Source organism: Pteropus vampyrus, unplaced genomic scaffold, assembly GCF_000151845.1.
Source record: "Pteropus vampyrus isolate Shadow unplaced genomic scaffold, Pvam_2.0 Scaffold29, whole genome shotgun sequence".
NCBI lineage: Eukaryota > Metazoa > Chordata > Mammalia > Chiroptera > Pteropodidae > Pteropus > Pteropus vampyrus.
Window position 1 is genome coordinate 12,026,274 of NW_011888810.1, and position 11,304 is coordinate 12,037,577.

The following is an 11,304-nucleotide window of genomic DNA, read 5'->3' on the forward strand; positions in this document are numbered from 1 at the left end:
TTGTTCTATGACAGTGTTGGATTTCAGAAGGTCCCAAATCCTTTCCCTCCTCCCCGATCCAGGGCCTTGGGAGAGGTGAATGTCAGCACTCACGTGCTCTTCCGCCTCATTGCCACTAAGTCTTGCTCTAGAGGACATATGACCAAGCAGAAGACACTGCAAGAACTTACCAGCTTACTCTAGAGATCTTGCTAATGTGTGCAGCTGTCCAAAGACTGGGGGGACCCCTCGGGAGGCATCCAGGTCCCACCTCTGGAAGCTACAAACAGAGGGGAGCTAACAATTTAGGAGAAAGCAGAGGACCACAGTAGAGACTAATCCACAGACAGAATGCAATTTGAGGAGGCCAGTTGAAAAATATTTCATTTCAGTGACTCAGAGTTTCACCACTTCTTAGAGGCTAGTCACTGTTAAGTCTCATCAAACTTAATATATAAAACACACCCCAGAGACAAGCAGACACAAACACAGTCCTCGCAATCACCGTGACTGATGATGATTGTGAGGATGGCACAAAACCTCCGGGCACACCGGAGACGGGCTCTCCTGGGTGGTCTGCTCTCATCCGCTCCATGCCTCAGTGTCGCCATCTGTGACAAGTGGTCAGTAATCTCTGCCTGACTTATCTACCGGGAAGGTCAGAGTAGAGGAGGATTCAGAAAAGGTAAGATAAGCCTTTCAACACAGAAGGAACTGGGAATTATCTTTAGCAGATGGAAGTTTTCGTCTCATTTCTCCCAGAAGCTTCCTCGGTCCTCCCTAACCCAGTCAGCTCTCGCCATTAGCTCTTACAGCAGCACGTCACCCTCCTTCAGAACATTTGCCATGGCTGTCATCTTATGTTCCTCTACTTGATCCTTTAGTTAGTGTCTGTCCCACATATTAGACTGTAAACGCCAAGCAGGCAGAAGCTGTGTCTTCTTAGTGATTGCTACTGTTGCTGTGCTTACCATGGCTTCCGGCGGCAGGTCTTGATAGACATCAAATGCCTGAACAAATGAGTAAGCACAGGCTCCAGCAAACTGCCACCAGTCACTACTGATATGTAATTATGAAAGTGTCCTCAGGCTTGGTAACCAATAGTAGATATGCCTCTCTTAGAGACCATGACCTTTTTCTGAAATTTAGCAGGTTAATGAAGGCAGCTGGTATTTATCCCATTTCGGGGGGCTATGAAACCTTTCCTTATCTGCAAACAACTTAAAAATATTGTGTAGGCATCCTGGAACATTTAGCAATTTTATTAGATTTGTTCTTAACAAACAAAAAAAGAAAGAGGGAAAAAACCTGGTTTTTCATTTAGAGTTTCCAGCAACCACGAAAAGCAAAAGCCTGAAGCTGGGACTGTTGGGTGAGTTTTCAAAGAAGCGCGAGGACAGTAAGTTAAATACTACTTTGTGCTGATGGCACAATGCGTGACAATTATTTTAATCCTGAATTCTGTGGAAATCTAAAGATCTATGGCCCTTTAATGAAGAGTCCAGTGGTTTCCAGCAAACGCGTGCACCGCTGTTACTACGTGCACTGGAGAAAAGCAGTAGATGGTGTTGTGCACTCCACTGCGAAAGGCCCCACTCCAAACTCTTTGAACGAAAAAAGCTCAGATAACAGTATCTTTCTTTCTTCCTTCTTTGCTTCTTGTCCCAGGTTAAATTTCCCCTCTTTTTGCAGTGAGCTGGATAATGGCATCATTAACTTGGTTACAAACCCACTTGGCAGGGGAACAGGTGGGCAGCCCGGAGGTAATGTGCGAGAACGAAGGGAGCAGCAAAAAGTGAAAGGTTTAAAGGCCCCGATGACGAAACAATCACACTCTTTGTAAGTCGTATTTTAGCGGTGAGTTGCATTTACCCGAGACTGCATTTTTCTGTCTCGGAGTCTCGTCTGCCTCTGCTGCCTGTGTCGGTCCCTTCGCCCTGAAGATATTTCATCCTGGCAGAAACGCCTTTGTGAGCACAAGCTGCTGATATCCGGCCAAACGGAAAAGGCCTGCAGTTTCTGCTCCTCGTCCCACATCGAGCCCTCATTTCCAAACATGATCCCCTTCTTCCTGGTAGCCTGCTGCACTCCACTGCTTCTCTCCCCGCACTGATCCAGACTGCAACCCTTCTCTTTACGACACTCACCAGCGGTGCTGATGAGACGGCCTCCCGCTTTAAGTGGGTGTCCGATGTTCAGAGGCCATGCTTCAGTCCCCCACTCTGACGTCCTCGTCCTCACGGGTTTTTCGTGTTGGTTATAGTGAAGCAACAACCGAGCTCACCCGTGCAGCCAAGCCGCCCTAAGCCAGATGTTTGGACGCTGCTTAAATGCCGGCGTCTACCTGGCAGGCTGCCGGTTGACCTAAAAATTCTAACCAAAAATGATGACGAGTATGTGTATATGTCTGTAAAAACAGCAGTCCCCAGCCTTTTTGGCACCAGGGACTGGTGCTCCCATGAGAACCTAACCCCTGATGATCTGAGGTGGAGCTGAGGTGGTGATGTTGGTGCTGGGGAGCGGCTGCAAATACAGATGTAACTTTGCCCACTAGCCCAACGCTCACCTCCTACAGGGCAGCTGAGTTCCTAACAGGCCATAGACCGGTACCGGTCCACGGCCTGGGGGCTGGGGACCCCTATGTAATAACACACACTCATGACCTGCAAGTGTGTGTGTGTGTGTGTGTGTGTGTGTGTGTGTGTGTGTGTGTGTGTGTATGTGTGTGTTTTCCCCACTGAGACAAAAAGAACAAATTGTGGATTGAGGGCTGCTCCTAAACAAAGTGATAAAAGTGTCATAAATTTGGACCAAGTTCAAATTCCATACAATTAGGGGCAGCCTCTGAAATCGAGCCAAAGCAAAGTATCAAAGTGCAGTAAGGTCTATTCATGCAATCTGCTCTACTCCAGAAAAAGGAGCCCTGACTCTAAGATTCAGATGACTGGGCCTCTTGAGATCTCTATCTACACTGAGGGGATCTTTATCTCTAGCCTCTTCCTCAAAATGATGAATGGCTCTACTGAGTATGCTGAAGTTCATGCTCTGGAAGGAGAACTTGATTCATGTTACTCCACACACTGAAATAAATAGATCAACTGGAAAATACGGTGGGCTCTGAGCCTGCCTGGCTAGGAACAATGAGGGCGGGGACTAGCAGCATCAGGGGCGCCTGGGACTTGATGAAATGCAGAATCTCGGGCCCCACCCCAGACTTACTGAACCAGAATCTGCATTTTAGTAAGACCCGCATTTGAAAAGTAATGCCCTAAAGAATGACTGATAATCTGCGACCCACATAGGAGAGAGGCTGCGGTTCATTTCTGGCCCCGATCACCAGCTCCAGAATGTGGGCTCTAAGATGGCGACGAGGTTACCTTTCTCCCTTCTCCAGCAGGCCCTCGATAAATATACTTTACATGAGTGAATAGATGCCCCTGAGACTCCTCTTCCCTGTGATCTACATGCACTGAGCTGTCCACTCTGGCGTCAGGAACCATGTTCCTAACTCTTAAAGTTTGCTTATTAGCTGCTGGCTTAATCTAAGCCCAACCTGTGAGGTCCTAGTGTTTGTAGGTGAACCTCAGGAACTGTGGCTCCAACATGAGCTCTGGGGCAAACCTCCACTTTTACCTCAACTCTATGCATTTTTAAACCTACGTTACTAGCCGAAAAAACTTCATGCTTGCTACCAAAAGCCCACAGTGCAGAGATAGGACTGTGTAACACTATTAAATGTCTCCTCAACAGAGAAATGAGCCAGTCTGTGTAACACTATTCAACTTCTCCTTTCTATAATTAACTACAATCTTGACAATGATCACTTTGTCCCAAATATTACTGATAGCAGAATGTGAAACAGACATTCCTACTTCCTCAGTAACACTTTTCAAAGTGAAGTCGATGTGTCTCTTTCTAGCCAAACCTGGCTTTACTGTAAGCCACCATAAAACAACACAACCCCCACCCCCACCACCGCCACCTGTCTCAAGACGCTGGAAGGGCGGCAGAGAATGTGAGGAGAGGAGAATATCAAAAATGATAGCTAGTTCATCTTTATTGCATCTATGAGGTGCATGCAAATCTCAGAGGGAGGACGCCGACCCATTAACCTTCAGCCCCGTACAAAGAGTGAGAGGGCCTCTTTACCCTCCTCTCCAAATCTGAAGTTTGCCCTCACCCCAAATCAGGCAACTACAAGAGTGCTCACCACAGACTGGCACTGCCAAAGCCAGCTCCGCCCTCCCCAAAGGCCCACCTCCTGGGTGTACCCTGACTCCCCTCACACAAGACAGCCTCCTCCACATGCTGTCCCCACCAAACACTATCACCCTCGCTTATTCCCATGCCCTCAGAATGTTTCCTCACTCTCCCATTGGCCCCCAACTAAGAGACACGGAGACCTAATAGAAAAAGTATGGATCTCGGAGTTATATGCTAGTGGTTTCAAATTCCTGCCCTGTCTCCTGGTTGTCAACTGATACTGGATAACTCATTTATCATCGATATGTCTTCGTTTCATCCTCTGTAGAACAAGACTACTTAATAGTATATACCACATAGGGTTGTTCTGCAAGTTAAAAAAATAAGCCCATATACAGTCTCTAGGATAATAGTTAGTGCATAGTAACTGTTCTGTTCTATTCGCCAGGCCCTGCTATTAGGGTTCCTGAGGGGTCTTTACAAATCAGGCTTGCATAGAGAGGGGATGAGAGGTTTACAGGAGGCCCCTTCTCATTCATCAGATTAGATCCAACTCTTTCTCAATCCTTTATCTTTCCAACTGTCAGGGAAAACACACACAAACAAGCCATCTTGAAAAGAAATGAGTCGAATTCTAAGCCTACCAGGAAAATGCATTACAGAGGAAAAAGACACCAACTAGATAAATCACACTACACCTCTCACTAGCCATGTGGCCTCAGGGAACCCGCTTGAGCTCGCTGAGCTTCTAGTTCTTCATCTGTAGAATGGGAATAATCCAGGCTCCTTCTAAGGTTGTGTGGGATTAAATGTTAAAATGATTAAAACAGCAGGTCCATAATAAGTGAGAGGGGGATAATAAGTGAGAGGTTATCCTCCTCTCGTGACTTTTCCTAAAAGGTCAGGGAACATCAACATAGAAGAGACTGACATCATAACCTGCTCCTCAAGCTGATGGCCATTCCTGAGCCATCAGTGCGGGAGTGATCACTTGAGCTATTCATTAGCATAAATATTCCACAACGATGTCATTGTAATGATCCCAAAAGAGCATTTCTTATTTATCTTACAAACTGGACCCTCCATGGCATAAATCAAGAGGTATTTCCCATGTGTCTTAAATGAAGAAGTACCATTCCAGCCAATAATGCAAACATTTAAAAAAACAACAACAAAGCACAGAAACATCCCACTCTGCGACTTTAATAGTTGATCAACTGCAGATCAAGAGCTTTAATGTCTCCTAGCTCAGGGTTAACAGCAGGAGCTGAGTTCCCACTTATTTAGAGATGGTGAGAAACAAAGGCTCCATTCCTCAGACCTGGGCCAACAAACATCCTCAAACTTGGGACTCTCTCCCAGAGACATATCTAGATAATAGACACCACCACAACACTGCTAAACAACCCCACACAACAGGCTGTATGGTGACCATCATTCCACCACATGGCCAAATTGTGAGGCTGATTGTATTACCCTGAGATCATGAGTTATTTGAGGGTACAGAACATGCTTTGTCAATTCCAGGATTCCAGGCCCAGTCTAGGTCCTTGGGATAAGTTTGCTTAATTCCTCAGGCAGATAAGGAGTGGTCAAACCAAAGTGCCCCTCCTGCAGGTCCAGCACTCAGGTCTCTTTGCTGACCATCACGCACAGTTTACAGATCCCTAATTCCAGTAGGCCCAGCAAATTACTACCTTCTCTTTGAGTCCTCCTCTGACATTTTTCAGAAAAACATCATCATCATCATCATCATCATCATCATCATCACCATCACCATCACCATCACAACCCACACTTCCTCCAGGCCCACCTAGAACTTTTCCTGGGTCACACTCATGGTCCATTTCATATGGGAGAATCTGTGCCCTCAGTTGATAACAATGGATACACTGTCATCATTCGAAACTAAGAGACAGCAGGGGACACAGAGACACTTTGCCCACTGAAGTCAAACAGGCCAGATTTGAATCATGGCTCTGCCAAGCAATAGCTGGATGGCCTTTGGCAAGTGATTTAACTTCTCCATAAAACGGTACAATGGTAACTAACTCACATGCTGTTCATTCATTTATTCTACAAATACTGTGAAGTGTCTTGTTTGCCAGTCACTGATCTAGGCACTGGGAACTGAGCAGTGAACAAATCAGACATGACTCCCGATCCCACTCAAATGAGGTGTAGAGAGGTAACCTCTTTGAAAGTTGCCAGTTCACGGAAGTAACTCAACCAATATAAATTTATTTCATTGGTAATGCCCAGGACTATGTCTCAGTAAAACACTTGCTCCATAAATAATGAGAGAATAAATTAAGTAATTGCTTCTCAATTAGCCAAAGCCAGATCCAGCCTACTTTAAGTGACACGATCATTTCTCCTCCTAGTTAAGTGCAACTCACTTCAACAGTCATGTCATGGTGCCTCTATGGGGCCACACTTAGCTCTAGGTTTGGGGAATACCAAGAAGAATGGGTCATATTCTGGTAGGGTAGGGAGAGAATGAGATGTAAGCAACTAAATCTAATTACTGCATAATATGCGCATAAAAGTTACACAAACGTGCAAGGCTATACAGAGGAATGAGTGAACTTTCTAGTTAGAGGGGGCATCCCCAAAGAAGTCACACCTGAGCAGGTTTGGGAGGGGGAGAAGATCTGTTATTAGATGTTCATTTTACCCTGCTCATTTGACATATACTTATTGAGTGACTGTGTGCGCCTAGCTCCATGTCGGGTTCTGAAGGTCAGGTTCAAGGCTGAAGGCTCTGTCCCAAAAGTGTCTGCACAGGGTAAGCGGGCCTGTCCTGGAGGTGCTGCGGAGGAGCTCTGTGGTGCTCAGAGATCTGTGTGCCTGGATAGTTCAGGGAGGCCCCTCAGAAGATGGGTGAGGGGGTCTTAAAGTAAGAGCAATAGTGAAGCAAGGGGAGGGGGGACACGAGGCTGGCAAGAGGGTTGCATTTCCTGCTTTTCCTTCCCTGGCGTTTTTCTCGCAGGCATTAACTGCTTCAAGCATGAACTATCACCTCTATGGGAGAATTGAACCAAAGGGGGAAATCACCACTGAGAACAGCTATTTAGGACCACAAAGGGCAAGGAGGGACAGGCCGAGTGGCCTTCAGAAGCAAAGCATCACGTCATACTGGACAGAACACTAATGCCAGACAGACAGGTCTGGCATTGTTGGGGGAACTAGCTACATAGGAGGTTGGCTTTTTCCAGCACATAGAAACCATGAAAGGCCCTGGAATGGACCCAGAACTGGTGGGGGATGCAAGTGATGGTTTCTGCCCTCCCCCGACCTTCTTGACTGGAAACTGTGAATTACAAGCTGCCTGGCAACAGCCAATGGGCAGCACTAAACTACAAAGCCAGTGACCTGCTCCCAGGCCAAAGTCCTGCTGCCTTTCTACCTTTCTCTACTTGTCAGAGGTCTTTCGGCTTGCAGAAGCTGCACCTTTAAGGGAGGAGGCAGGAGACAGGCAGAGGGGTGATGGATCAAGAACCAAAATTTCAAAACAAAACATTAACAAACCCTAACCTTCCCCCAAAGCCTCCATATTTTTCACCTTCATCCCCTTATATCTTCATCCCCTTATATCACTAATAAAATTTTGATAACAACATCAACTAAAGAGTAAAATTCAGCAAAAGAGAGTCTTTGAGCATTTGCACTGGCAAGAAAGCAGCAGAAAAAGTACCGATTTGCACCCTCTGATGCCAGGCCCTGTGGGGACTGCATCCACAGAAGAGGCGGGGTGCTGGAGTAACGTGAAGGAGGCCTCAGGCCTGTGGTAAAGGAAGAAACACATCTCCATCCTTCTTCCCTAAGAGCATCTTCGTCCCAGTCTCTCCAAATGCTTCTGATTAATCTCCAGCCTTGGACAATTTGCACTTGGTAATGTGAAAGGAACTGACTTGATACAGGCATGCCTTATTTTCTTGCATTCACAGATGATGCATTTTTTACAAATTGAAAGCAAGACCATTCACCAGCAAAAAAGATCACAACTCACTTCAGGGCGGTGGTCTGGAACAGAACCCAGAAAATCTCTGTGGTACGCCTATAATTGTTCTGTGCTGAACTGTGCCCCCAAAAATTCATATGCTGAAGCCCTAATCTTGAGATAGGGCCTTCAAAGAGGTAATTAAGTCAAAATAAGGTCACTTGGGTGGGCCCCAATTCACTATGACTGGTGTCCTTACGAGGAGATTAGACACCAGAGGTACACACACACAGAGAAAAGGTCATGTGAGAACAGAGAAGGTGGTCATCTTCAAGCCAAGGAGAGAGGCCGCAGAAGAAACCAACCCTGCCAACTCCTTGATCTCATACTTCCAGCCTCCAGAACTGTGAGAAAATAAATTTCTGTTGTTTAAGCCACCCTGTCTGTGAAGTTTTGTGATGCCAGCCCTAACCAACTAATACAATGATCCACAGTGACATCTGAGAGCATGACATCTGAAGCATGGCATGCTCAGAATGACAAGGAGTGTGCCAAGGTGAAAACCACCAAGCCCACAGAATCACACATGCACACACTCAAAGACACAAGACATATTCACTCAACCACACCTATGGCTGACATGTGGAATTCTCAGACCTTCCCAATGTCCAGCCCTCCCTTTGGAAAGCAAATCATTTTTTCAGTAGCTCTGGGGTGGTCAGAGTGGGGAGCTTGCCTTTATTAAGTATTATAATTTGTCATTCTAAAGGTCATTTTTTTTTTTTTTTTAGGCGAGGCAACCCTTGGTTGACCTCACAGATTGCAAGGACCCTGTTAGCTTATAATCCCTTATTTTTTTATTTTTTATGCCTACAGCACCTGGCCTTCCTAGGTGGTCTCCCATCCAAGTACTAACCAGGCCCGACCCTGCTTAGCTTCCGAGATCAGACGGGATCCAGCTTGTTCAGGGTGGCATGGCCGTAGACAAAACAATTTTTTAACTCGCCAAATACTTACTCAATTTTACCTAAGTAGTGTAAGGTTTGAAGGTCCCATCTTCATTTGGGACAATGGCTGTTATAGCTTTAAGCTAGAAGTCTTGCCTTTCAAGGCATTGGGAGCCACATAAAAATGACACAGAAGCACAGCCACGTTTCCTATCATTGAGCTCAGCTGTCTCTGAGAGTCTGGGACATGTGTGACATCTGTGGTACTGCTAGGACAATTCCCCAGATCCCTTTGCAACCCGATGCCTTTGTCATATTGAAGAGTTCCAGCCAGGAGCAGAAGCGCTAACTGAAGGCCCCTGTTCCCACTCCTTCAGGGAGGAATCTCTTGTGATGGCTTCTCACGTCTCAGTCAGTCAACAGGCACGGACTGGCAGCCAGCTGAGTGCAGGGCGCCAAAGTGGTTGTAGAGAAACACAGAAATTCAAGGAAACAAATACCCCACCGGCAACATTTTGATTCAACAAAGGAAAGACGGTCTGGGGCGAAAACGGCCATTTCTTCCAGGCAGTCCTAAGCTGTGTGTGCACCAGCACACATGCAGCTTCCTACTGCACGACGGCAAGCTGGTGGCTCCTCTTCACGTCGCCCACAATGCTTGGGCCTCAGGGCTTGCCTACACGTTGCTAGGGAGTTCATTCTGATGGGCAATGCTGGGCACTAAACACAGGTGTGCCGTGCCACGCAGGCACACACGCCTATGTAAGCTAACTCGCCCTCAGGGGCTGTAGTCTCTTATTTTCTCCAGTCCTCCTTCCAGTCTTCTCTTCAATCGCCACAAAGCATGTAGTTGAGTGCTTAACATTTCCTTTGAATTCAGGCTGCCAGTTAAGTGGACATTTTCCTTTAGATAGATGGCTGTTCTAGGCTTCCCCACAGCTACTCATGCCAGAGAATACCGGCTTCACCTGTTCCTTTCATAGGCACACACTCAGCTTGAAATTTGCCAGCAGGTCCTCAACAAAGAAATAGCCCCGATTGCTCATTAAGAGCGAGAGAAAGCAATTAAAATACAAAAAGCAGAGCAAAGCATAAGACTTGGGAGTTAAAAGTTGAGCATGTACTGGGGATGGTGGAGAAGCCATTCTGGGGAGTGTGGGAGGAGAGGGAGTCAAGCGCCCGGGTCCGAAAACACCAATGCAGAAACAGATTCGAAGAGGAGAGCGGGCGGCCCAGGGCTGGCAGGCCTGGTGCCGAGAACTCCTTCTGCTTTTTCATCGACAGTAGTCACCCCTTACCCGCGATTTCACTTGCTATGGTTTCAGTTACCCATGGTGAAATGGGGTCTGAAAATATTAAATGGAAAATTCCAGAAATAAACAATTCATAAGTTTTAGATCGTGTGCCATTCTGAGTAGCATGATGAAATCTCATGCCATTCTGTGCTGTCCCATACTGTCCGGCCCAGGACATGTCTCATCCCTCTGCCCAGTGCACCATGCTGTATATGCTCCCCACCCATTAGTCACTTTGTAGCCGTCTTGGTTATCCAATCAGCTGTCATGGTATTGCAGTGCTTGTGTTCAAGTCACCTTTTTTTTTTTTTTGCTGAATAACAACCCCAATGTCATTCACATAACTTTTATTACAGTATGTTATTTTAGTTGTTCTATTTTATTATTAGTTATTGTTGTTAATATTTTACTGTGCCTAATTTATAAATTAAACTGTATCATAGGTATGTATGCTTAGGAAAAAATGTAGTATAATACAGGATTCAGTATTATCTGTGGTTTCAGGCCTCCACTGGAGGTCTTGGAATGTATCTCCTGCAGATAAGGGGGGACTTCTGTAATTTCATTTATATTGACTTAAATTCACTGAATTCATTGAAATGAGCTAAACATGAAATGTTATTTCCTTTAAAAATTGTTTCCCCTTCCTTTCTTCTCTGCGGGTTCACATTCGACAAACGGGGCGGGCTTCATAAGCACGTAAGCTGTGTGATAGTGTGGGTGCCCTTGCTTGCAAGGGCCACACTTGGCATCTTGAACATATTAATTTTTGAACCAGGGACACTGAAGTTTCATTTTGCAGTGGGCCTGGCAAATCATGTAGCCGGTTCTGCCACGAGAATAAATAAATGTCCAACCCAAGTCGTCCTTTCCAATTCTCTTCCAGAACCCTAGATGGGACAGACCACCCTCCCCGGGCCCCAGCCCCTCCCAGCCC

General features: G+C 46.2%; 1 non-coding gene across 1 annotated transcript; it reads right to left on the minus strand.

Moving 5' to 3' along the window:
• Nucleotides 1–8,992: 8,992 nt before the first annotated feature.
• On the minus strand, nt 8,993–9,111 carry LOC111737639. The gene has a single exon (XR_002779495.1). It is a non-coding gene; the product is annotated as a 5S ribosomal RNA (ribosomal RNA).
• Between the last annotated feature and the right edge of the window lie 2,193 nt (nt 9,112–11,304).